The sequence below is a fragment of the Tympanuchus pallidicinctus genome, unplaced genomic scaffold, assembly GCF_026119805.1.
Source record: "Tympanuchus pallidicinctus isolate F22 unplaced genomic scaffold, pur_lepc_1.0 scaffold20, whole genome shotgun sequence".
Classification (NCBI taxonomy): domain Eukaryota; kingdom Metazoa; phylum Chordata; class Aves; order Galliformes; family Phasianidae; genus Tympanuchus; species Tympanuchus pallidicinctus.
The window spans coordinates 314,930-339,555 of NW_026294722.1; the positions used below are offsets into that span (position 1 = coordinate 314,930).

At 38.8% G+C, this 24,626-nt stretch overlaps 1 long non-coding RNA gene across 1 annotated transcript in view; it reads right to left on the bottom strand.

The window, feature by feature from the left end:
* LOC128080994 (uncharacterized) overlaps positions 1-24,551 on the bottom strand; it is a 129,294-nt gene extending 104,743 nt beyond the window's left edge. Inside the window, exons 1-2 of the long non-coding RNA XR_008206939.1 lie at positions 23,858-24,551; positions 17,157-17,218 (exon numbers count right to left, since the gene is read on the bottom strand). This is a non-coding gene — a long non-coding RNA (uncharacterized LOC128080994). The remainder of the gene's footprint in view (positions 1-17,156; positions 17,219-23,857) is intronic.
* Between the last annotated feature and the right edge of the window lie 75 nt (positions 24,552-24,626).

Consider the following 24,626-nt stretch of genomic DNA (forward strand, 5'->3'; position numbering starts at 1 on the left):
ATTTTGCATGTGCTCAGCCTTGTGATGGCCCATGTACCACCACATTAGGATGCCTAATGCATTTGCTGTTGCAACCAAGGAAAGCAAAGTCAATTTTTCTTGAATTTATTCTAAAAGTAAACTTAGCAGTCAAACTAATGTGATATACTCTGACTAAAGCAGATTTAACTAAACAGCCTGTGGAATGAGTGACGCGCTGCTCCTGCTGGAGGCTGTGGGACAAGCAGCCGACAGTCCCACGGTTCTCTGCCGCTGGATGCCGGCAGGCTGCCCACACTGCTCTGCGATCCCGCAGTGAAACCTGCATCCCTGCTGTTCGCCACAAGAGCGGAATACAAAATACTCCCAGAGCTCCTGTTCTTTTCAGAGGTGTGAAATGAGTCTCAGAAATGCAGTAAGATTTCAGGATGCTATGAGTGTTGTGCTTCAGACTCATTTTCATACTGAAATCTTGGCACTCCAAAGCAGCTAAAAGTACAGCTTAGGCAGGTATAGTCTCATTAGTTCTAGTCACAAAGGTTCACTTTATCAGGTGTATCTGAGACCACGATTGCTTTCATCAACCACTGACAAACAGTTCAGCATTTTCAGCAGGACACGGATTTCCTAAAGCTCTGAGTTTTGCAGAGAAGTAAACTTCTTCCCAAGCAAGAGGCTGAAGAAGTTTATCAGTAAAGGTCCCTTACAACCAGCACCTCCATTGCTCTCAAATAAAGACAAGGTTGATATCCTGAAGTCATGAAAAAAACAAATGATTGCATGTCAACAAAAACAAAAGTTCACGTGTCAATACAGCAAAATGAAATTGGGTGAAAATGAAATAGGCACACAGCCTGCCTTTCGTAAAACTGGAATGCAATCTAAAAACACAGTCTATAATACTGCCAGCTCTCATCTATTTTGAGATGGATCTCCGTTTTTAACTATTTCAAGGCTAGGTAGGTTGCAAGTCCCAAAAATATTACACATCTTAATTCTAAATATTGGTATTTTAACCCTGTCAGTGAATATGCTTACACTTGCACCAAGCTATAAAGTACTCAATTATTCTTCCCAGCTCTGAGGATCTTTACCATGCTTTTTAAAATTATCCTGTCCTGGGGCTCAGACCAATTTTCCCAACGTAGCACAATGCTCATTATCGTCCTGCTTCTTAAACATTCCCTCCCTCTCAACTCCCACCCTTCTAATCTTCCCAAAAGGGACACACCTGCATAGCTCTACAGAGAGAAAAGCAAAGTAAACAACCTCATAGCATTGTGACTGAACTTCTTGGGTACGGTATGTTCAGGACTTGTCAGGTTTGGCAGTTGACAGCCCTTATTTTGGACATGTGCTGATAAGGACAAATGAGTTTGTCTATTTTCTCAAAAAATCCATGTTCCATTAATGAGCATCTGAGAGAAACAGAGGTCTAGCAATCTAGCAATAACTCTGATATCCCACTCCACACAGCTATTTGAAGTACATATTCTAGGGAACCATCTAATTATCCCATAAAGATTAGATGATCTCTTCGCTTGGATACACTGGGCACATTTTCTGGCATAACATGGAGCAAAATTTTGCATTTGAAAGCAGTACCGGGCACGAGAAAGAACTGAGAGGTTGTGCTACAATTCAGCCTTATGGTTCAAGCATATAAAGTTCTCATTTATGTATAATATCATCCGAAATTTTTAACCACTTAAGGGCAAACATTTTGTGCTTCTATGACATAACAGATACTAACAGGTAGCAGTTTGAATTGCAACCACTTCTTTCTTATTTTTTTTTCCTTAGGCCTTCACAGTGCTACATCAAAGAAACTCTGAACATGAAATTAGAAAGTTCCAAAAGTGAGATATCAGCAAAGTCTGAACAAGGTATTCACCAATACAGATATAATAATCTAGACTTTAAATAAATACTTTTTCCAAGCGACAATTTTCTATTACAATTCCTACTTGTGGACAATGTTACTACGTTGGTGTGGAAATTGGTATCGCTGGAGAAGAGTTTGTATCAGAAAGATAAAATAATTATGGAACAGGTGCTAAGACATGGAGAGAATACAGCGGGTAGTAATAAAGTATGCTATTGGGTGGCAGAGTCAAAAAGACATGGGCTCTAGAAGATGTCATTTTTCACTGTAAAAATAATTAATACTAATGGTGAAAAGATACGTCAACAGCTGTTACAAGAAATGTAAGGCAGTTCATCCAAAATCACTCATAAGTTCTCACTTCACGACTTGGTAACACAAATGCATATACTCAAGATAAAAATCTAAATATTAATCTGAATTCTGAAATTTCCATCTCAGGAGATTTTAAAATTTATAGTTATACTATTATTGTCTGAATCCTTCTGTGTGCTATAATTAAGGGAAAAAAAAGTATACAGTAATGTAGACCTAAGCTGTCATCAAAGGCTCATGCAAATTTGTGTACTCTATTTGCATCCCCTGTTCCTCAAAGCATGATACTAAGATGGGAGAGATCTGCTGTACTAAGATAAAGACATCAAGAATTTGCTTCTAGAAGCAGTAATTGTCTACCACCTTTACCATTAAATATAATGGATCAAATTTTGTTCCATTTTTCCAGCAGAAATTTTATGAGAAAAGACTCCAGAGTGACTGAACAAGAGAGAACAAATCTGGTCTCTTAAATGTATATGAACTGTTACCCAAGTAACATTTCCACTCCAAGTATAACCTACATGAGAACTATGGAAAGTCCTTAACATTTTCAGAAAACCTCTGCTGCTAGAAGAGATCATTTCTTGTACAGATGGCCTGGGTAGGAGTCGGGCTTTCTGCACTCTGGCAACAAACAGGGCTCATTGGAATGTGCTTAGCACAGCTTCCTCCTGTCCTCAATACAATCCACTGCACATCACCCGCTATCCCAACTGCTGGAGAGGACAGCAGAAATGGTAACTGAAAAGGTAGCAGTGCCACAGTGTATCCAAGAGGAAATGGTTTACCTGAGCTTCCAAGTCTCATCCTCTTATGGGATGTGTCTATGCAGAACTGATTCAGTAAGGTAAGTAAATCATGAGCACTAAGACCACTTCTGTTCCCTTCTTAACGGACAGAAAGACATTTCTACTTCCTGAGAGATGGTAAAAAACCTGTTCGTGGAATTACCAATCGAGTATTTCACTGAGAGAAGTGGAAAAGCAAGTAGAAAAAGTCTGAAAAGAAGCCAAACAAAACACTACCATTCAAACATTTTACACTACACAGACAAGGACAATCCCAAAGATCACTAACAGTGCTTTCAAAAAGAAGCATAACGTACATTACCTTTTGCTTTGCTTACAAGGTCAATTCCATAATTAAAATACTGAAGTGACCTAACACAACACATCATCAGAGACAACAGTGCTGTCTCAATACCAGCAACAGCTTCATGGCCATGGATTCTGAGTAACTTGCTCTACATTGGCCTTCCTTTGAGCTGGAGAGTTGGACTAGCTGACTTTCAGATGTCCCTCCAGCCACAAACATTTAATGATTCTACAATTACTTCTCAAAAAATCCTGATGTCCTAACTAGGCAGTATTTTTGGAGTAATTTTTACATTTCTGCTACAAGGTAACTTTGGCATTGTCCCTGTCTGCTTGATGATAAGGGCATTTTTTTTCTGGAATAATTTTTTAAAACATTTCTTTTAATTTTATTAAATCCAAAATGTTACATACAAACACAAAGATGTTTACTGAACAAAAATTACAGTGGTTAACCTATGAACTCACCTGATATGTAGGCCTCAAAGGTAGGAATTGTTCCTTATCTCATTGACCATTTCATTATACATCAAATTTACATTCCTCTGTAGAGATAGATTCTTAAAGCAGGACATAGAGGATAACATGCTTCAGCTTTATGTAGGACCTGCCTAGTTAATTTTTGCATAGTTTGTTTGAACACATAAGTCTTTGAGATTCATCTGCTGATAAAACATGAATGTTATGCTGAATGAACCAGGAGGGAAGTATGTCTGGGAGGCAGTTGAAACAAGGATGCACTGATGGAATTGAAGGCAGAGAAAATAAATTGCTGCAGATATTGCACTCCTTGGACTCTGGCTGGGTCCTAGCAGAACAAAGAGGCACTGGAACCAGGCTCATTTAACTGTTGTTTTAGAATTCCAGTGTCCTAGGGAGGACCTATAAAACTACATCTAACCTTGACTTGAGGTGTCTAATGCTAAGATTCTGACATAGAGAATTATGTATCAAACTGAAGAAGAGTTGTTTCCAGTATGCTAAGGTCCCCTTACATAATTTCATTACTGTGGAACCTTGCCTTGGGATAATATAAATGAATTTCTCTTTATGCTGCATCGAAGCATGAAAGTGAACCTTCCTGGATAATTGTTATTATAGGTAATTCAGCCTTCGTTGATATCTGGGATAAGTGAAACTTCATCTCTTTCCTCCAGGTGACTTCTCTGACACTGGCTAGCGTAACTGTTCTGCTTAAGATTGAACTTGCTTATAAACTTCCACACAATGTCACCAGTGAAGACCAACACAGGACAGTTGTGAAAATGCCAGCCTTAACTTGCATGGGGCGTCTGCTACTTTTACACAATAAAAAATTTGAACAGAAGAAATATTACTTATTCAGATATGTAAGGACTTTGGCAAATTGAAAGCGATCAGCACAAGGATAATTATCATTATTACCTTTATAAAAATAAATTATGAGACAACATAGAGTTAAATATAAACGAGCTATTTCTCTTTTTCTTACATGTTACAAACACATTTGTTTTTTTCCCAGCTCTTCTCAAAAGGATATTATAATTTATTGTCTCAAGCCATATTTGGTATTTAGTGCCTGCAGAAGCTTGTGAAAAAAAGAGCTGTTTGTTATAAGAAAATGAAAACATGTTGTGGTTTCACCTCAACTTCTTTCCTTCTCTCCCACTTCTAAAGAGAAGAGACAATTTTAAGAAGCAGAAAAAGTAAACAAATAAGATATACAAAAATACAGAGACATAAATATAAACAAAAACAACTCTTAGGTTAGGGAAAAAAAGTAACTGTTGCCTGGGGTAAAGTATGTGAAAAGCCGTGATTTGTTCAAGGGCAGAATTTTGGCATTTTTCTTTAGCTTCAAGTAAATAAATAAAACAAAGAAAAGTCTTTTCATTTGATTGTTTTGCAGTGCCTGAGGCTATGTACATCGGACACTGTTTGCAACTGTTTTCATTTAGGGATGAGTGAAGTGGTTCAATTAAAACACGAGCTGCTCTGAACCTCTGCTGTGAATAAAACAGGATTTTTCTGGGGAGGTTCAAAGAAGTTCTGTGAACTTCTTGTCATTGTTTACCTCCTTGTACGTACGTCTGGCGACACGGTCTGGATTCAAAAGTGTCACCATATAAGACACCATAAGTGTCACCATATTGTGCTTAGTTCTGATGATCAATACAGTTTGAACTGGCTGGGCTAGCAGCATGGACATTCAGGAGAATTAATCCAAATAAAATGTGCAGAAGTCCACCCATTGCTGAGTTCCCACACCCATTACTGTGTCCTTTACTTCTGTAGGGAAAGAAATGGATCTGTTACAGTTTCTAAGAAAAAGAGCACGGCAGCACTACAGCCTCAGACCTGGTCCATGCTACAGACCCCTGGAGGCTTATATTAAGAGGTGAGACGTGTGAAGAGGTACGGAAGATGCGCTAGGAGAGACCCACAAAAACAGATAAATCTGTACAGTGGCCTTTACTGATTAGAGCTGTTTCTCTCTGGAAGGACAGCTATTATGTTTCACTGTACTGCTTTAGTTCAAAGCACCCAGATTGTTCAGTCATGCTAGAGGTACCTTTGGCTCCATGGCTTATTGGTATTTCTTATTTATCTATATTTCTTAAAAGCTTACTGCTTCCAAGCCTGATATCTCAGCAAAACCTGCAACATTCTCCTCTGCTCTATAATCCATCTGCAGTGACTACTTCCCACATGACACCACCTCATCACACTCCTGTCCACTCACAATAAGTTGCAAAATATACCCAGCCTACAGGTTCAACAATTAAAAATGAAAGACATCCTTACAGATCAGTCTGACTGCAAGAGCTCCATGGACCCCAACATCATCAGCTCAGTTACTCATGGTCCTGCTGAGCATGACCTGAGACGTGGTTGCTGAGGACTCCCCAGGGGCTGCTAAGGGCACATTCACTGACATCACAGCTGTATTTGTCACAGCCCATGTAAATTCACAGCTTTACACTGTAGTCAAAGAGGATATACTTAATAGTTTTTCCTTGTTTGCAGCTGGTTTCTTCACAAAAGGCTGGAAACTACTGCTACTGCTCACACATCTATTTCATATGCTGACTGCTTGCTGCTCTCGTTTTTTCTCTGTACCCAGTTCTACACCAAACTCCAATTGTCTGAAAGGCTTAAGGATTCCTTCTCTCCAAGCTGTCCTGAAGAGAACAGTCCCTGAGGTTATAATTCTCTAATATTTATGGTACAACGTTTATAGTACACACAGTTTCACCCAATAAAGGTGGTGGTGAATCAGTGATGATAAAGTTTATGCAAGACTCACACTCAGATAATCATATTGGATCAAGACAGAAGAGCAATCCACACCAGTCCTGCTTAATAATTTTCAAAAGAAAATCCAGATGACCTGGGCATCATTGCCATTGTCTTCATTACTCAGTTTTTCTTTTCCAAATCAGAAAAAAAAACTATGAAAAAGGACAATCAACAAATTTCTTCTTCCTCTTGCCCAACCCAGACTAATCACAAGGATTTGGTAGAGAATGGCTACAGTTTTTCAAATAGCTGTATTGAAACCCAGACTTTATCATATCAATGCTGAAAAATGCTTAAATGCATATTTTAATATTGCAAGCAGTCCCACCGATTTCAAAAGAATAGTCAAAGCTAAGCATATATCGTTCAACTGGTATCAAAACTGTATTGGCCACTTTAAGCAGTAAGTAAGACATGTGAGCTAGTAAATACATCTAAGAACCCAGGTATTTTGCTATAACAGGGTGGTGCTATTTAAAGAATATATTGCCCATTTTCTGGATGCCAAAATAGTTAGGGTTATTATATCCGTTTTCTACCAGGTGGAAAACTTAAAAGTGTATTTTTACATTCAACCAGAAGTAGCAGCAATTAGCAAAATTCATTTTAAAACGTGAGTTCCTGGCTTTATACACCAGAAGCCCTGTAATGGAATCCAGCTGGTGTAACCATGCCACCACTTTCTCTTTGGCAGCTGTTTGACTGCTGATCCTTCACATAATTCACCTGTGTATCTTCTGTATGTGTATCGGTTTATTCCTTATAAAATCAAGAGCCTGCCTGGTTCTCCTGCCAAAACTGTGGTTGTTCTAAACGTTCAATTTACATTTTCAGTACATCATGCTATTAAAGAACTCTGTGCAATTAAACTGAAGGTATGTCATAGCAGCTGTTCCTATCATGCTGATTTGTTAATAAGCGTATCATGAAAATGAACAGGCAGTAAACTGAACATTAGCCTACTGTTGAAAAAGATGTTTCGAGAAAAGATTTTCATTAAAAAAGCAGAGTGAAAACCCAGGAACAAAACATTATCAGCACCTGCAAATTTCTGAATTTACAGGAGTAAATTCCAAATTGAATTGTAATTGTGAACCCTCAGCTTGGCAAATGTACAGATAAAAGAAGTGTACTGCCATGCTGAGTTAAGGATGGATTATTTGTTATAGAAACGCAAACTATGTAAGCACACATATTTCATCCCTTTCAGTATCTGATCATTGCATAGTAACTACTGCAGGCATGGGGTTCTTTTTCCTACTACATTTAGTGGGCAGCATGCACTGACTCATATCTTTCTTCCATTATAGCTATAGTGACCATCACCAGTCTTAAATCCTCTCTGAAATTCCTTCTAGTTCTAATAAGGAATACTGATAACATTTACATTAGCCAGTTGACTGAGTATTACAAGAAGATTCCTGGCTCTGAAAGAGGCAACTACAATGTGAATTGAAAAATCCATTCATTCATTCACTCCTTCCCAGCAGCATTCCTTGGCCTGGAGCCAGATACCATTTGACGTCATGGCTCTAACCAGGAACATAATGTTCTGGCACTGGGACAAAAGCTTTAAGATGGAAAAAAACAGCAACAAGTAAAAACTTATCACAGTAGCTGGGAAAGTGGGTTAAGACGAGGAGATGGGGCCAATTAGCAGAAAACCAAACGCTTCACTCTCTTCATAGTCACATCACAATCAATGCGCTGAGGAAAAAATGAATTTCTGAAATACTGCTAAGCACATATAGAAAAGATATTAAGATTAAGAAATATGTTGATAGCAAGAATTAAAATTGTCATTGCACATAACTGAGTGACTGCCACATGTCAAAATTTCTGTCATCTCTACTATAAGCCAGATTTTAACCTGTTATCTACAGGTGAGACTGAATCAGATACTGCTGTGTGACACTGTCATTTTTGGAAAGTCCAGCACAGCCACCAATAATCAGTAATAAAACTGAGGATTTGTACAGCTGAGGGTGTCCCACAGAGAAAGCAGTTCACATCAAATTCTTATTGAAACTGCAGGGGTAAGACTGGCAGAAGAGTAGGGAGCACAGTAAGAGATCTGATGTACTACAAAAATACTTCATAGATATTAAAAACTGTATCTGAAAAAGTTTGAGGACACAAAGAACATGGAGCAGACTGGCACCATCTGTTAGAAACCTGAGCGCTAATTCTCAAAAGCACCTTAGCAAAATATCAGCTGATTTCAAGTTATTGCTACAGAATCTTCCACAGAAGCATACAGAGTGGGTTATTAGCTTAGAAGCTCCAAGACTAGGGCCCTCATGAGAATTTGAATAGCATCAGTCTTAACTTCTTGACTTGAGAGTTGCAGTCAGTGACACTGAGCCATATCATTCTAGCCATTGACTCCTGGAAGTTTATATGAGAAATCTCCCAAATCTTACAGTAATCTGACATGAAACTGTTTTTGGAAAACAGAATCTTCCTTCAAAATTTAATACCGAAGTTATCCCTTCAAGAAAATCTTTTTCTAAATTCATCTACCACTATCCTGTTTGTTGAAGTTCTTGAGCTCTGTACAGAAAATGCTGAGTTTCGATCAGACAGTGGAATTTGAGGTTGCTCAGCAAACACCACCAGACAGCTCTCTGAATCTCAGTGGCTCTTTAAGGACTATATTCTTGTTCAATTCATAACAGGAGGAACATCCTGGGAATGAGCTACATACAGCCTCCAGTGGTTTGAAACTAAACTAGAATCATGCACATTACATTGCACATTCATTCCGGAAGCCAATTTCACCATTTTCTTTTGGCCTGGGTCATGACCATCAGACTCACGGCATTAGTAAGCAGAGAATTCAAATCCATCTCCAGATGAATATACCCAGTCATTAGAGACATATGTAGAGAAAAATCTTCACAAACAATGTTTTATTGAAATCTGGAACTACTTAGGGTGAAATTAGACAAACAGGGACAATAGCATGCCTATTCTGCATGGAAAATATGCCCTGCTCAAAGTACAGTTATCTGTTCCATGGAGAGTTTTAACTGGAGTGCCAGTGTCTAATAAATCTCTCGTATATCTTAATTTTCTCATTATCCCTGTAGCTTGCTAATTAGCAGTAGCAATATAAGCATATTTAACTGCCAATTAGCAATTACAAAATTCAGTACTGCTAAAATACCATCCTGCCTTGTCCCAGCACAGCCCTCGAGCTGCGAGCTGGATTTGCACCTTTTCTGATAACAGGCAACGATATCCCCAGTGGTTCACCCAGCAACTTTTCCAGTTGTTCATGTGTCGAGCACAGCAGTGCTTAGCACCACAATGCTCAGCTCTGCTCAGCTCTGCTCACGTTCTCCCAGCTACTGAAGAGCTGATCACAATGGCCAACGTGGAACAAAAGATCTACTTTCAGTTTTATATTACCTCAAATAGACAAAGTTAAAATCAGTTGTGAAACACGAACTTCCCACTTCTCACAACATTAAAACCATAATCATAACGTTCTTTTCCATTTCCTTTGTAAATTCCTCTTACTGACTCCTCTCAGTTTGAGCATTAAAAACTATTATCAAAGTAGCCACAGATTTTTCTTAATTTGTAACAGATATTCTGCTAATTTTGCATCTCAAACCATGTATTTGAACCAGTAGGGCTACCAGGACAGCTTTCATGGGGGAACATAACTGAGTTTGCTACCTTGAAAGTGCAGGGCAAAGAAAAGATCCCATTTTAAAAGTGTGTCCTCAAGGGAATAATTTATCTATTCCTCTGAGACGGAGAATTTTTTTATGAGGATCCTCTTCCACATAGCATCACATTGCTGTCACAGCACTACTACTTACACAGCAAATGGATGTTGAATCAAGTGAAACTATTTCAGAAAATCATGGGCTACAGCTTGCGAAGGGAGAAGAGGAGGGTGGCTTAGTAATGGGTGGAACTGAGCATGTTTTGCCTTGTATTGATAAAGACAGTAGATGAGTGGATATTAGGCTATTTCTGCTTTACCAGAGTTTTATTATTATTTACCCACAACTTAGGCAGCTACTGTTTTCAGTCTTACATAGACATAGTTCTCCCATGCCTGGCTTTACAATGATATAAACTGCTTCACAGAAGTGAAAAATTCCTAATTCACAAAACTTACTCAATTTAGTATTTTCCACAATCTTTTAGGCTTTGAGGCTCCAATGAACAATTCTTATCTTATCTCAACTGGATTTTGACTGGGAACACCCTGGATTTTCTCTAATACCTAAGAAACAGCTCCGCTGTTTGTACAGTCATTCACTTGACAAGTTCTGAGGTAGTTTTAATAACTTATTTAATGGAGCTTCTCTTCTTTGTAATTTAATTGGGGTCAATATGTGCGCAATGTGCAAACCTAAACGCAGGCAAACGAGCCCCAAACATTTTATTGTTCAAACACACATTTTTTGGTTTTGAGAGTATACAGCCCCACCAATTGTAACCAATAGCGTGATGCCAGAATTTCAAGCCATTAGGTGAGTCATGCATCTCATGGCATTGTTCATCTGGGTAACAGATGTAGCACAAACATGATGTGCACATGTCCCAGAAAAGGCAGAGTGAAACCAAGATGAATGGTATTCAAAGGCTAAAAGCAATAAAAGCCATTGTATTTAAAATATTATTTGTACACTTGAGACTGGACAGTAAAAAACTACTTGAGAAAAATCCTGAACTTCAAGCATGTGGCTGCATTCTGGTCTGGAACAAACTGTGGACCTTCCAATTTTTTTCCAAAAAGGACCAGAACACAAGAACTTACAGGCAGTCAAATGTCAAACAGTGGTTTTTATAAGGGTCTTCTCTAAGACAGAAGACAAAAGTTGGCTCCTGTTGTGAGTCGTGGTACTAACTACTGGAATTCTTCATTTGCCAGAATGGGAGGCTCTCTCACGTTCTTTTAATCTGATTAGAAATTCCATTCTGATTCTAGAAACTTTTTATAAGAACTACTACATGTCCACAGAACAAGTACATTTCTCAGAACATTTCTCTTTTAACACTACTTTTAGACAAAGAATGTTTGTCTAGTGTTTGTCAAAGAAGTTCTCAGTACTCAATCACTCCCCTTACAAGCTTACCTATATGCCTCAATTTTGGGTATGGAAATCTTGAGCAACAGTTTTGTGATTCTCTGAAATATTGCATGCTGGAATGTACTTCATAGATCTACATGTTTCTTCACTCAAAAACACTTCAATTCTTCTTTTTTTTTTTGTAAATACACTTTTTCAGCAATCAGAGCCGTGCTCTGGCAACTGATATTTTTCACCTCATAAAACATGATGTTCTAGCACTAGAGAATGCCTTCTGTAACAAAAGCAAACTTTTTTGTTTCATTACAGAAGTCCCTTACAGATTAAAAAAAAGAAAAAAACCCAGCTAGAACAGCCCTGAAACCAACTCTAAAATAGTGCCTCTCAAATTTTATCTAAAAAAAGGAAGGTTTCATGTGATTTTGATGACTCTCAGAAAGTCATGCACTGTCATACAAATACCTCTCAAAATGAATTTTATTTGCATGCCTTCTGGATTTCATGGTGCTTTCATTTAAATAAGTTAATTAGTGCTGTGTGGAAATAATGGTTAAAGTCTCCTAAACTATAATAAGAGACAGTTCCATTTTCATTAAAATTAGCAGCAAATTGTCACAAATGGTATGTTATGGGAAAAGATAATCAGAAACCTGCCACTTATTATTAGAAAGTGGAAATTCATACTACTGACTTGTGTACAATTAACTAGACACCTCAATGAGCAGTCAGCTGTCCTCACTTAATCTCTGTCAATGCAGATTAACAGCACCCTTGAAACACAACTCAGTGTACCTAGCTCTAAACTGCCATATGAACTCTTATGAACTCAAAGTTGAATATGCAGGTAAGATGTGCCTACTATAAGGAAACACGAATGCTTTTCAATTCCATCATGTAAATCACAGGTTGATTAAAAATATATTAAAAAGAAACTACTTGCCTTCATCATTAAGCAGTAAAAATTATCTGTAATCAAAACGTATAATTAATAATCAATCACAAATTTCTTAACAAAGAGTTTATTCTGAATATTTGTATTTTGGAAATAATCATATTGAGAAACTCTTTTGGCATCTATTTCACATCTCCTTGTTATTTCTCAGTTTTTTACTGCTGAAAAAAAAAAATGTTTGCAAGTTTATTTAATGAATAACATACATGTTGTAGAGTGTATAGATATATGTTCTCCTGATATGTGTGCGTACATATATATAGAGAGAGAAAACAAAACTCTCAGCAAAATCTGTAAGAGATTTAAGCAGCACTAATACATTTCTATAAATTCATTAAAACGTAGTTTTAGAATTTCTTCACTATATCTCCTAATTTTCAACTTGTCAGTAAACCAGTTTCTTACGCACCTTGAGGTGGATGCTATGTCAAGCAAATGCTCATATGACAAAGAAGTTTTCATTTTCTGTTTTGTTCAACAAGTAGCCAGCTAACGTGACCCCACAGCGTCATTTGGCTCTTCCTGTGAGTACATCTTTTGCTTAATGCAACCCACACGAGCCTAAATTTCCGTAGCAAAGCACACATTCAGTGGACCTAATTAAGTGTTACTTCCCTCTTCATCTTGTCATTCTTTTCCTTTGGGAAAATAGATCTTTACTTGCTGTTATTTTTTAATAAATCAGAAGTAATACTATCAGAGTTAAATCAGACATGTAAGCATAAAATCCCATTGAGGAAAAAAAGGACATCTTTTCTGTACCCTGTCAGCTGGAAACCAACGTTCTTCTAAATCACAACATTACTGTGTTAGTATGGGATGTATAAGACAGATAAGCAAGTGTTATACAGCAGCCTAAGACACAGAAGTCTTCTAGTAAGTAACATTAATAAGACCCAACACCATAGGATTTCTTGATTATGACTCAGCACTGAATGGGCCTCAGTGATAACTGCTTTACGTAGTCTTGGAAGCAGCCCGTGAGATCCCCACCACACAGGTGGGAGTCTGCACCCCCACTGCCACATCACTTTTCCCAGCTACCTCCCTTTCTGTGCACAAAGCTTTGGAGACAGAATTGAAATTGATACAACAAACATACAGTACTATACACGAACCCTACAAAATATAAATCAGATACTTGTAGCTTTGCAACATTATCAGGGATTTCTAGATGGCAGATAGCAAAAACGATGTCTGCACATGCATACCAGAAATTTTAAGACTTCCAAGCTATCATAATTTTGGTAATCATTTAACATATCCTTCAAATTCCAAAAGAGCTGACAATAACCTGTGTTCCTGTGGAGTTCCTGTCTCAGTTGTCAGGTTTGCAAATAATGCGACTAAAATAAACCTAGCTGCATGTTCATGATCATTCCCACCTCCTCTCTTCATTTCAGTAATCCTGACTAATCGAGCAGTGTATGTGGACTGCCACTATGCACTGTTTTTTATTAAGTCCTTAAGGGGTTTTGTCACTAATTTCTTGCTAAAGGTCTACTCCGATCTACAAGAATGCAGAAAAGAAAACTAAAAGAGACTAGACTCAACCTCCAAAATTCAGTGCTAGGAGCTACCTTTAACCTTCATAGCAATTTAACCAAATGCATTTGGCATAGGCTAAAAATGACTTCATGGTCAGTGACTGCAGCTCTGCACACAGACAACCATTTATGAGGCTGCTCTGGGTGATGTGGCCACATCCTAACTGTGACATTACACTGTATGCCTTTACCAAACTATAAAGAGATGTTCCAAACAGCCGTGGTAAAGATTCATTGTCAAGCACTTAGGAGTTCGGGTTTTGTTGGATGATAAAAGTTTTCAAAAATGGTTTACAATGATTCAGATTTATATTTGTGTCAGATTTTGGTCCCTTGTACTTTAGGTTTTTACTGAGCTAGAGCTCATCAGCAAAAGATCCGACCCAGAGGAATATGATTACAGTGTTAACTGCTTGATCCTTTGGGTGGAGGAGAAAGGATTAATCTTTCCAACTTCTTATTTATTAAATACTATATTTAGATATGATGTTTAGCAGTACACTATCACCATATATAACAGAAGAACATGACAGATGAAAAAAATTGGTATGTATTCTGTGTAACATTTTAAACAGACAACTTAATTTTCAGAATTTTCACTAATTATGCAGACCCAGTAGGCAAATCTTAAGTCTGAGTATGCTCTACACAATTGAAAGTTTTGCTAAATCTAATCTCACATACAGAATTGAAATTGGTAGCAAATGGAATGCCTTTAGAAGGAAACAAATCCAGAAAACCCAAGTCTTTGCAATCTACTTCGTATTTGACCTCTTCATGTTTCAGTTTTCAATTACCAGGCCAAAGGAGCCAAAGTCAAAAGACAAATATAAATATTTGATATTTAACTTTGCCATTTCATTGAAGATTTTAAAATTAAAGCTACGTCTTGCAAATCAGCCTTATTCTGGCTCCTGATTAGACTACCTGGCTGCTGAACTCAAATCATGGGCTACACTGAACCTGACCAATATTATTGATCTAAGGCCAGACCCATTTTAGGGGTTTTGTTAATTGTTTTACTGTTTAGTTCTCAGCTGAACTCAGGCTGAGCACACCACACAAGGCATTACACACAGCTATCTTCCGATTTTCACAGGCAACTATAACACCAGGGTCATTTCGAGTTTCACGACACCTGTTTCATTATTTGTAGCTGCCAAGTAATGTATTGGCAGGTGTGTGCTGCACCACCTTCCCGTGTCACTTCAGCACCTGCGTCATTCATACCACCACACAGTGAAGAAATGCCTCTTCAGCTTCTTATTTAATAGATTCTGCACGTGCTGCCCCAAGGTACATACGTGCACTGCTTACTGCACACAGTGGTGGTAATTACACACACTATTGAGAACTTATCCTACATTTCTGACGGTCAAAAGCATTTGTCCTAGTAAGACAGTTATTTGACAAGGAAACAAAGTGAAACAAGCAATGCAGAATACATACTACATTAAAATTTTGTCTGTATTATGAAAGTTAACCTTTCTTACAATGAAAAGTTAAAAGAAGTCATCTTGAAACAAGATCATCCAGATCCATCTCATATAAATTGCCTTGCTGGGAGCAGATGCTCCATAGATAAAGACTTCTCATTGTTGCTGGTGGTGGTGTTTGCTGGTGGTTGTTGTTGGTTTTTTTTTCAGAATCTTAGACACATATTAGTTCTAGTTGTCATGCAGACCTGCTCTCTAAGAGGTTACTGTGACCCGTTTGTATTGATCTGCATGCAGATAGGAGTGAACGTTGACATTTTGTGAGTACTTTTATGTTTTCACAGACAGCATTTTTCATAGAAACCAGAATAAACTTGGTTGGTTAAAATTCCACCTACTTTACCAGTTACAAAAAAGGGATTTAAATCTGCTAGAAGGGCTTCCTTCAGTATAAAAATGATGACCAGGAAGAATAAAGAAATTGCACACTACCAAAGTAGTAAGATATACCTGCAGAAACAACTGTTTTCTAGAGGGCAGTACAAAAACAAACCCCTTGTTACAAAATACTTGTTAAAACGGACATAACCTTATTTTCATATCATTACTTTTCTTCACTGGCAGTTTATCTGAAACTGGAAGGGTCTCAAGAATTCTACTCCCAGATAAAAAGCATAAAGCTCTACTCTGAGCTGTTCTCAGAATTGTTTATCTACACTCATCAGAGCCCAAACTATATCCATAAGCCATAAGGAGATGGCATACAAAATTATGCCCAATCAGAATCATTTAAAATATGACCTTAATTTAAATCATAATTTACTATGAAACACTGAAATAATAGATTTAGTTGTGTCTCAAGATGACGTATTTAGTGGCAGCAGTGGCTTGAGGTGTTATTGCTTGTCTTTGGTGATCTTCCTCCTCCAGCATTAATGAACTCTGTTGTTATAGAAGAAATAGTTTGTGCAGCCACACAGTTCATTGCACTGGAGGCCTGATCTGCCTTGAAACTAAGCCAGAAGAAAACCTGGCAGGTTTTTTTAAATTATTATTATTTTTTATTTTTTTATTTTTTATTTATTTAAGTAAATGAGTTTCCAGATTCATTTCTGAGTGCAGCTGCACAAATCATTGGGCTGGAACAATTGAAGGGGTAGTAAACCACAGAAACCAGCAGCAGGTGGCACAGGAGGTGAGGCTAGGTCAGTATTGCTTCCAAACACTTTCCTTTTCTGTATACAGCCTCAAGTCTAGTCAGAGGTTCATTTATATAATTCACTTATCTTCAGACTAAGTATACTGGCAGGAATTACCTCAGTACAGACTGCAAGACATCATAACAAACTTAGGTAAATTTGCAACTGGCTTGCTTGCACTGAATGCCATGCTATAGTAATAGTGATATCAGTTACACAAGGGTCTCAACATTAAAATAGCCATCTATCAATAACTCAGACTTAAGTTAATGTTTCCTTGCATATGTACAAACAGCAGTCACAGCTTTGGATGAACATTTCCTTGAACGCTTGCATCTTCTATTTGAGGTGAAAAATATTTATGCTTTTAAAATGAGAGGTCTGCAATAAGGCCAGACTTAAATACTCACTCATTCTGCAGCTCTAAAATACTGAAGTAAAGGTGACTCCAAACTCAGATTTGCTATCTCTACTGTAAAGAAAAAGAAAGAATTGTTTGAAGAAAGATTGCTGAAAGCTTTATTCTCTTATTAATATCAATATGGCATAAATTATAAAACAGCAAGTAAAAGCCTGGGATAAAATACTCTATAATCAAAAAACATGCCATAGCATTTTTCATTCTAGGAAAGAGCACACTGTACCTGAGTACCACATAACAGCATCAATTGCATTTTTAAACTTATATTTAGAAAGCTAAGCAATCTGGCAAGACTTGAACAGACTTCCTAATACCTAATGCTTCAAAAATAGAGTTAACTCTGCAAGTGCAACTTTGTTTTATTAGAATTGGCCATAAAATGTATTTTCAGTAACTATTTCCCTGTTAGTTACTGCTTGACAGAAAATTCTTACCATTAGAACATTCTTTCAGAACGGTGATTACCATGAGCACTATGGACTACAGTGCCATCCAGTGGTAAATTGCCCTTTAGAAGCCACCTCTATGTGCTTCTGCCACATGTTAGCCTTAAACACATTCTGAAAAACCACGAAGGCCAAAAAATATCAGAAACAGTAAAAAGAGCGCATGTGCATTTATTCTGCACGCTTTCCATATGCATCTTTTGTCACAGCATCACTGATAGCTGAAGCTTCCATGTATAGATGGTCCTTTGTAGATGGTCCTTTTCTTTCTAGACAGAGCTTTGGCAGATCATTTCTTAATGCTAGTGCAGCTAGCTAAACTTACGTACTTTGACAAGGTTATATACTGTGAATCAGAATATATTGGGATGAGGATGCAATGTTTCCTAGGGTAGAACGATTTCAGTGAGGGACTGCCTTCCACTCTGAAAGTGCAAAAAGGGTTCTGTCCTGAGATCAGATTTTCAGTTACTCAATCCTCCATTATTACAAGGAGGTAATTACACCAGTAATGCTTTTAATCTCCTCCACCTTCTTCCTGCAATGCTGAGCAGATTTTGCAACTTTTAGCATTTTGTAAGGTAGATCTTAGGTTCCATGCAGGCTGTTAGGAAACTCTCCGCAGTGGAGAATGCAATTTGAGGACTAAGTATCTCTTAAGTGCTTGCGTACATTCATAGAGGACAGTCCTCTGATTTAAGTGGCCATTTTGGGCCCATATTCTCTACTGGAATATATTTAAGAGCTTTGACTCTACTGTGATGGGCATCCAAAAGCATAGAGCCTGTGGAATCGAACTCAGCATTAGTTAGCATGTATTTTCCCCACTGACTTCAAATGAAATTATAAATCCATAAATTGGACCTTCTAGTAAAATTTCCAATCAATACCTTCCTATTACCCATTCTATCCCAATCACTACTAGACAGTGGAATGAGATGCACTTTTTTTTTCTTTTCATTTGTACTATTTCATCTTGAGAAGGAGATAGTTTAGAATTCACTGAGCAAACTTACAGAACCAGCCAAACTGATTTCCCATGCAGAAGCACAGAAATATGTTGCCACTGAGAAAAGCATATTCACAATTGAGAATGGAAAGGAATAGTATATAAAGTTAAGTGACTCAATTCTTAATAATTCTCCACTGACAATATGTTTTCAAAAATAGACTAACAGCCTTAAGACCCTATACCAAAGGAAAATAAAACAGAACTTTCCTTATTATTTTATTGAGTGCGTCAAAGACAGTCCCTTTCCTGCAGGGCCAAATTTAGAAAGAGACAGCCTACGCACGAGACTACAGCACTGGCACCATGATGACTTCTTCATAAAATGAAAAACCATGGCCATCACTGCCATACACAAGACAGCAACTGCTCTAGTACTTCTTTCAGAGCAGAAAACTGAGCAGTTAGGACATGTTACAGTCTCCTCTACATCTTGCCCTATCCTTTCCACCTTACCCATCTTTCCTTCCTTCCCACAGTATAGAAGCTACAACTATTCAGATTCTAAATTTCAGCCTTGTCCTAGGAGGGAGGCACTGCCTCTGATTGATGAGTAACACAGGATACTGATATAATTACCATTACTGAAATTATTTCATTTCAAAGAGGAAAAATTTTGTTTCTTCACTACACAACTAGCTCTGCTCCTACTCAGCTGTTTACAGCAATGCCTCCTTAAAGGAGACACTGACTAAGTAAACAACTTATGTATTTCCTTATCTTCATGTAGTATTAACAAAGAAGAGCAACACCAAGTGATTACTCTTAATGATGCATATGTTTCTTATCGCTACATGCGTTTTTATTGCTCGGTCTTCTCTATTAGAAACCATTTTAGGGCCAGGTTAAGTTACTACTTAACGGCTTGAGAACTACTTATGGCTTGAGAACTGGTAAGAGCCACGGAATGAGTTGGGTTAATTTTGGAGGCTACAGAGCTCTATGCTGATGTGTGAATCATGTTCCGGCACTCTTAACGTTACCTCTCCGATACTCAAGTTTAGGCTGACCATGGTGACAAATCTACACAAACACACTGCAGATGAGACACAAACCCATGACCTCCCCAGGTCTGAAGCAAAGGTGTACACTATGGCACACAGTCATAGCAAGCAGATGGTGACATCCAAACTATTAACATGGAAAAGTTGTCACCTGGTGAACTGCATAAGAATAGCCACACATCAGGAAATCCGTGCTGCTAGTAAAATGTTTAGATTTTTAGTTTGCCATCAGAAACATTTTTTTTCCATTTGCATCTCCTTTTCACTACTACCACTAATGTTCAGTTTCCAGTCTGCAGCTTCTTTTGCCCCTGATCCCTTGCCACCATGTGAAACCACCCACGTTGTGGCCTTGCTCCCTGCAGGGCCGCAGCTGCATAGCAAGCCAACAGAAACCAGCCTCTGGTGGCTGCGACTGCTCTCTAGCTGATTTGGCAACCCCAGCATACAGCAATCCACACCAATTCCATGCCAACTCCTTTCTCTGTCACTCTGCAGATACAGATTCTCCCTGTACAACAGGCTATATCCATAGACTACTGAACCCAAGTGTCTTGCTGTTGCACAGCACTCCTTCCATCAAGGGGTTAGGTTTGCATGGCACTGCAGCAGATGCATTGTTGCACTGAAAATGCAATGATTCTGTAGCATTCAGGGTTTAATGCCATTTCCCACAATCATAGCCCTGAAATGCCTTGGAGCAAGCATTATTGGTATTTGTGTTTTGGATCATAGAATCATAGAACGGACTGGGCTGAAAAGGACCATAAAGATCCCCCAGTTTCAACCCCCCCGCCACGGGCAGGGTTGCCGGCCACTAGATCAGACTGCCCAGAGCCACATCCAGCCTGCCCGTGAGATGTTCTGTTGTACACTGACAAACTGCAATTTGCTTTCTTGCACCTTTGTACACCTATGGTCCTCTGTTTATTTCCTCTTCAGCACAGCCTCCACGGTATTATCTGTTCTCATGAGGGGACAAGGCCAGGCGGATCACCTAAATTAGAACCCACAGGAGGGCTTGCTCAGCAACGAAATGATGCCATTGCTTTGAACATGTTTTCAAAGTCGTTCTCACCAAAAAGAGGCCAACAGTGCTCTCCAACAGATTCTTCATTAGATTGTAAGGTCTCTCAAGTAACCTGCCTATAACTTTTGAGTATAATATTCTCTATCTCTTAGCATACATAAAATCCCCAAAGTTTTGATAGAAATACACAAATCAGCATTTCATGTTAGTCTAAGTATCTAGATCACAAATAGATTCTTCACATTTGAACTCCTCTACAAATTTGGCCCTAAATGCATACTTGAGCATTGCATGCTCTGAAAATACAAGCACTGGATGGGAACTGCCTTTCAACAAATATCTCAGTGCTTAAATCTATTGCAGTACTGGGATGTGGCAGATCTGCACCCAGCTCTTCCCCTCCTGGGGGAAAAACATCTTTCACATCTCAACAGTGTGTTACTTATAATCTCCACACCAGGCGATAGGACCTCAGCCTTCCTTATCTACATTAAGCTGTTTTGCACAGATCAAACACTCACAACCAGCAGGACCAGAACTGGAGTTTCCTTTCCGGTTTCTAACACCTGGACTATAGGAATTTTCTCCTTAACCCATGTTGACTGTAAATGCTCTCTACAAGAAAAAGGGATCTGGTTTGCATGCCTCACTCCAGCAGGTACTCAGATCAGTGAATTCAGAGCTATACACTTTCCTGAACCCTTGATTTAGATGCCTAATGCTCCGATAATAGGAAATAAAATATTAAAGTTTCCTGTTCCCACTGCTCAGATTAACACAGAGACAGAATCTTGATCCTGACCTTGCATACAATTACATACATCAAGAATAATTTAATCACAGCAAAACTGATACCAACATCAGAACAAAATCAGAAGCAAAACAGACTATTCACACCACATGACAATGTCCAGTTGCACTGGATTTTGTTTGTGAACCTACAGGCTCTTCAGCGTAACCCAGGACTAATATTTGAATTGTTAGTCTTGCATGATGCTGTAATATTAGAGAAAAATCAAGGCAGAAATGAACTTTCCATATTAACAATCCCAAACAATCAAAACCAAACAAAATCAGAACAAGGAATGCCTAAGATGTAACACCAAAAGGACATATTGGAAGCTCAGGAGCTCTGTTTAACAAAATGTTATATTTCTGCTAAAAAAGGGGATGTTAACATAGAGTAATGGCACAAATAGATATAGTCAATAACATTAAGTGTGCTGAATGTTACTACCAAGCTTCCCCACTGTACAGCAGAGATGCCGCCTGCTAGAACTGGCTCAGTGTGACTACAAAGTTGCATTCAAAGTCAAACAGCAAAGAAACAGCACGTATCATATTTGCAGACATTTTAATTGAGATTTATGATGTTGGCTGATTTAAACTAGATCATCCCAAAATGCTGAATATTAACAGAAATGTAAATTAAAGACTTGAACAGTATTAATCTAAGTAAGTCATTTTATGGGCTTCAAATGAATTAAAAATAATAGAATTAGTTTCATTATTCTGTTAACATTCACTTTTAAACTCAAAGCCAGGCTGCTTCCCATTATTTTGTGGGTAGTTAGAGCCAAGGGATCATACAAAAATTACTAAAAAATCCCTACAACTTTTAGAAACAAAACGGCGGGTGCTTTCCCCTAATCAACAAGAATTCCAGACTCTTCTACATATGGAACACATTTGATGTTTTCATAAAGTGGCTCTATATACCCATTACATTGCTGTATCTCCAAAAGACACGTGAATATGAAGCACTACAAGATCTGAAGCTTGTTTAACAGAAACTAACATACAATTGTTTACAGTATCCCCCTTTTTTTTTTTTTTCCCCTCTGGAAGTCACTGCATGTAACAATACACAGAAGAATTCAATGCTATTTGCTCCAATTAGGTGTGCTTTTTGAAATTGGATTTACAATATATATCACTACTGCAAAATGTTCCTTTTATTTTGTGTTATTCAGTGGCAAAATATCCATTTGCTCAGGTAATGAGCTTTTGTCATTCAAGGCAATTATTTCTGTGACAGTAGTACACATCTAGCAGAATACGTTGCTAATTAATTACTGACCGAAGAACTCCGTAGTGATTTTCTTTATTACCATCCATTCAGGTGACACAAGTGTAAAAGTCTGTACTCCATCTTCCTTTGTAAAATATTTATAATTGTAATAATTCAGATGCATGCAGCTATAGCATCACAAGTATTGACCTGCTCCTACCTAGAGCAGGTTTACGCCTGCATGAAAAACGGTCATCCCCAGGAGCAGCTCTCTGGTGACATTATAAAGACTTATCTCTCAATATGGAATCACTGAAATACAGCAAGACTTCCCATACGTATTTGTAATTCTTAACCCTGAAATCACAGTGAAAAGGGATAACAGGAAAACTGTTGAATTTCTCTTTCTGTCCCCAGGTCCAAGAGGTTAAAGATTGACCACCTGTTCTCCAGATACAGGTACAGCCTCACAGCAGCCAGATTAGAAGAGAAGATACAATCCCTCATTCACTGCTGTTGCTAACAGGGAAACCAATCTTTTTCACTCACTTGACTGTGCCTCACCAGTTTCAAAAATCAGGTAAAGAGAAAGCAGCAGGTAAGGCAAAAATTCGTTTTTGCACCACATAGTAATGCAGCATCTGATTACCTAGGTTAAACCATTTATCCAATTAAGCCACTTTGCACCTTTTCTTTACTGCAGGCACTCCCACTCCAGGCTCCTTAGCTCGTATCTCTGGCTGCTCCTCACTTCCCATTTTGTAGCTAATGAGCAAGTCTCAAACAAGCTGGCATTTAGGGGCTGAACACTGAAATGTGGCCTTTTTTGGAGACTCTGGGAGAAAATTAAGAAAAGTGATGGGAAAGCTTCCTCCAGCAGGAACAGCCAGCCATGCAGGGGCCCCAACCAAGCTTACAGAAGGCTTCAGTCTTGAATGACATTGACATATCTCACCTGCTAACAGCTCTGCCATTCTCACACTGCTTCAAATCCATGCAATAGGGTATTTATAATCAAATTCACTAAAAAAAAAAAAAAAAAAAAAAAAAAAAGTCCCTCTCACAATCTCATTTTGGCTATCTGCAAGTACCAAGAATGCCAAGCCTGCACCAACCCTTAGATGAAAGACAGTCAAAAACCCAAGTAACAGTAATCTGAGAAACAGAAGTTGGCTGATAAGAGAACTCACTTTGGAAACTGTGCTGGAGCACTGTGCACGGGATAACCGCGTTCTTATGTATGGAACTTCATCCTGAGGCTGAGGAAGAAGCACGCTGACTCTTCAATACAAGATGTGAAAGCTGAAACTTCTCTTGGTGTCACATTTTTAAGAGGGTGCAACAGAACAGCATTTGGGATAGGACAGATAGTAATGGCTACAGCTAAGCAGGAATCCAAGAATGGAGGGCAGGTGAACAGACTCCATCCTGAGCTTCTCATGCCACACACTGCCTTTAATGAAGGGATGTGGAACAACTGACAAAAAAAAATAAATGCTTTTCCTCTACTTTGTCCGATTTAAGGGAAAAAAATCCAACAAAAAAACACCAAACTCCTTTATCTCCTGAGTACAGGGCGATACGAGCAGAGCCTGCACACAGTCAAAGCAACAGAGCTGCGCTCTCTCACCTGTGAGGGCAGCATGGCTCCGCGCGCTCAGCAAAAGCCATGCTCGGCCCGGAGCTCTGCTCACGGCCCCGTGTGCCGCCCTCCTTCCAGCGTTCCCTCGGGGCTCAGAAAGGAGAAGACGAACCCAAAGCCCCTACTGCTCCCCAGCGCTGTGGGGACCGCCCTACTTGGCTCCCGGCCCCAGATCGCCCCTCCGGCGGACGCGCTGTCCCTCAGGGGCGGAGGGCGCTGCCCAGCCGGGCGGGAACGCCGCCTCCGCGCCCCGCCGCCTCCCGCCGGCACAGCCCGCGCGCCCCTCAAACCCCGCTGCTGCGGCCGCCCCGGACGTC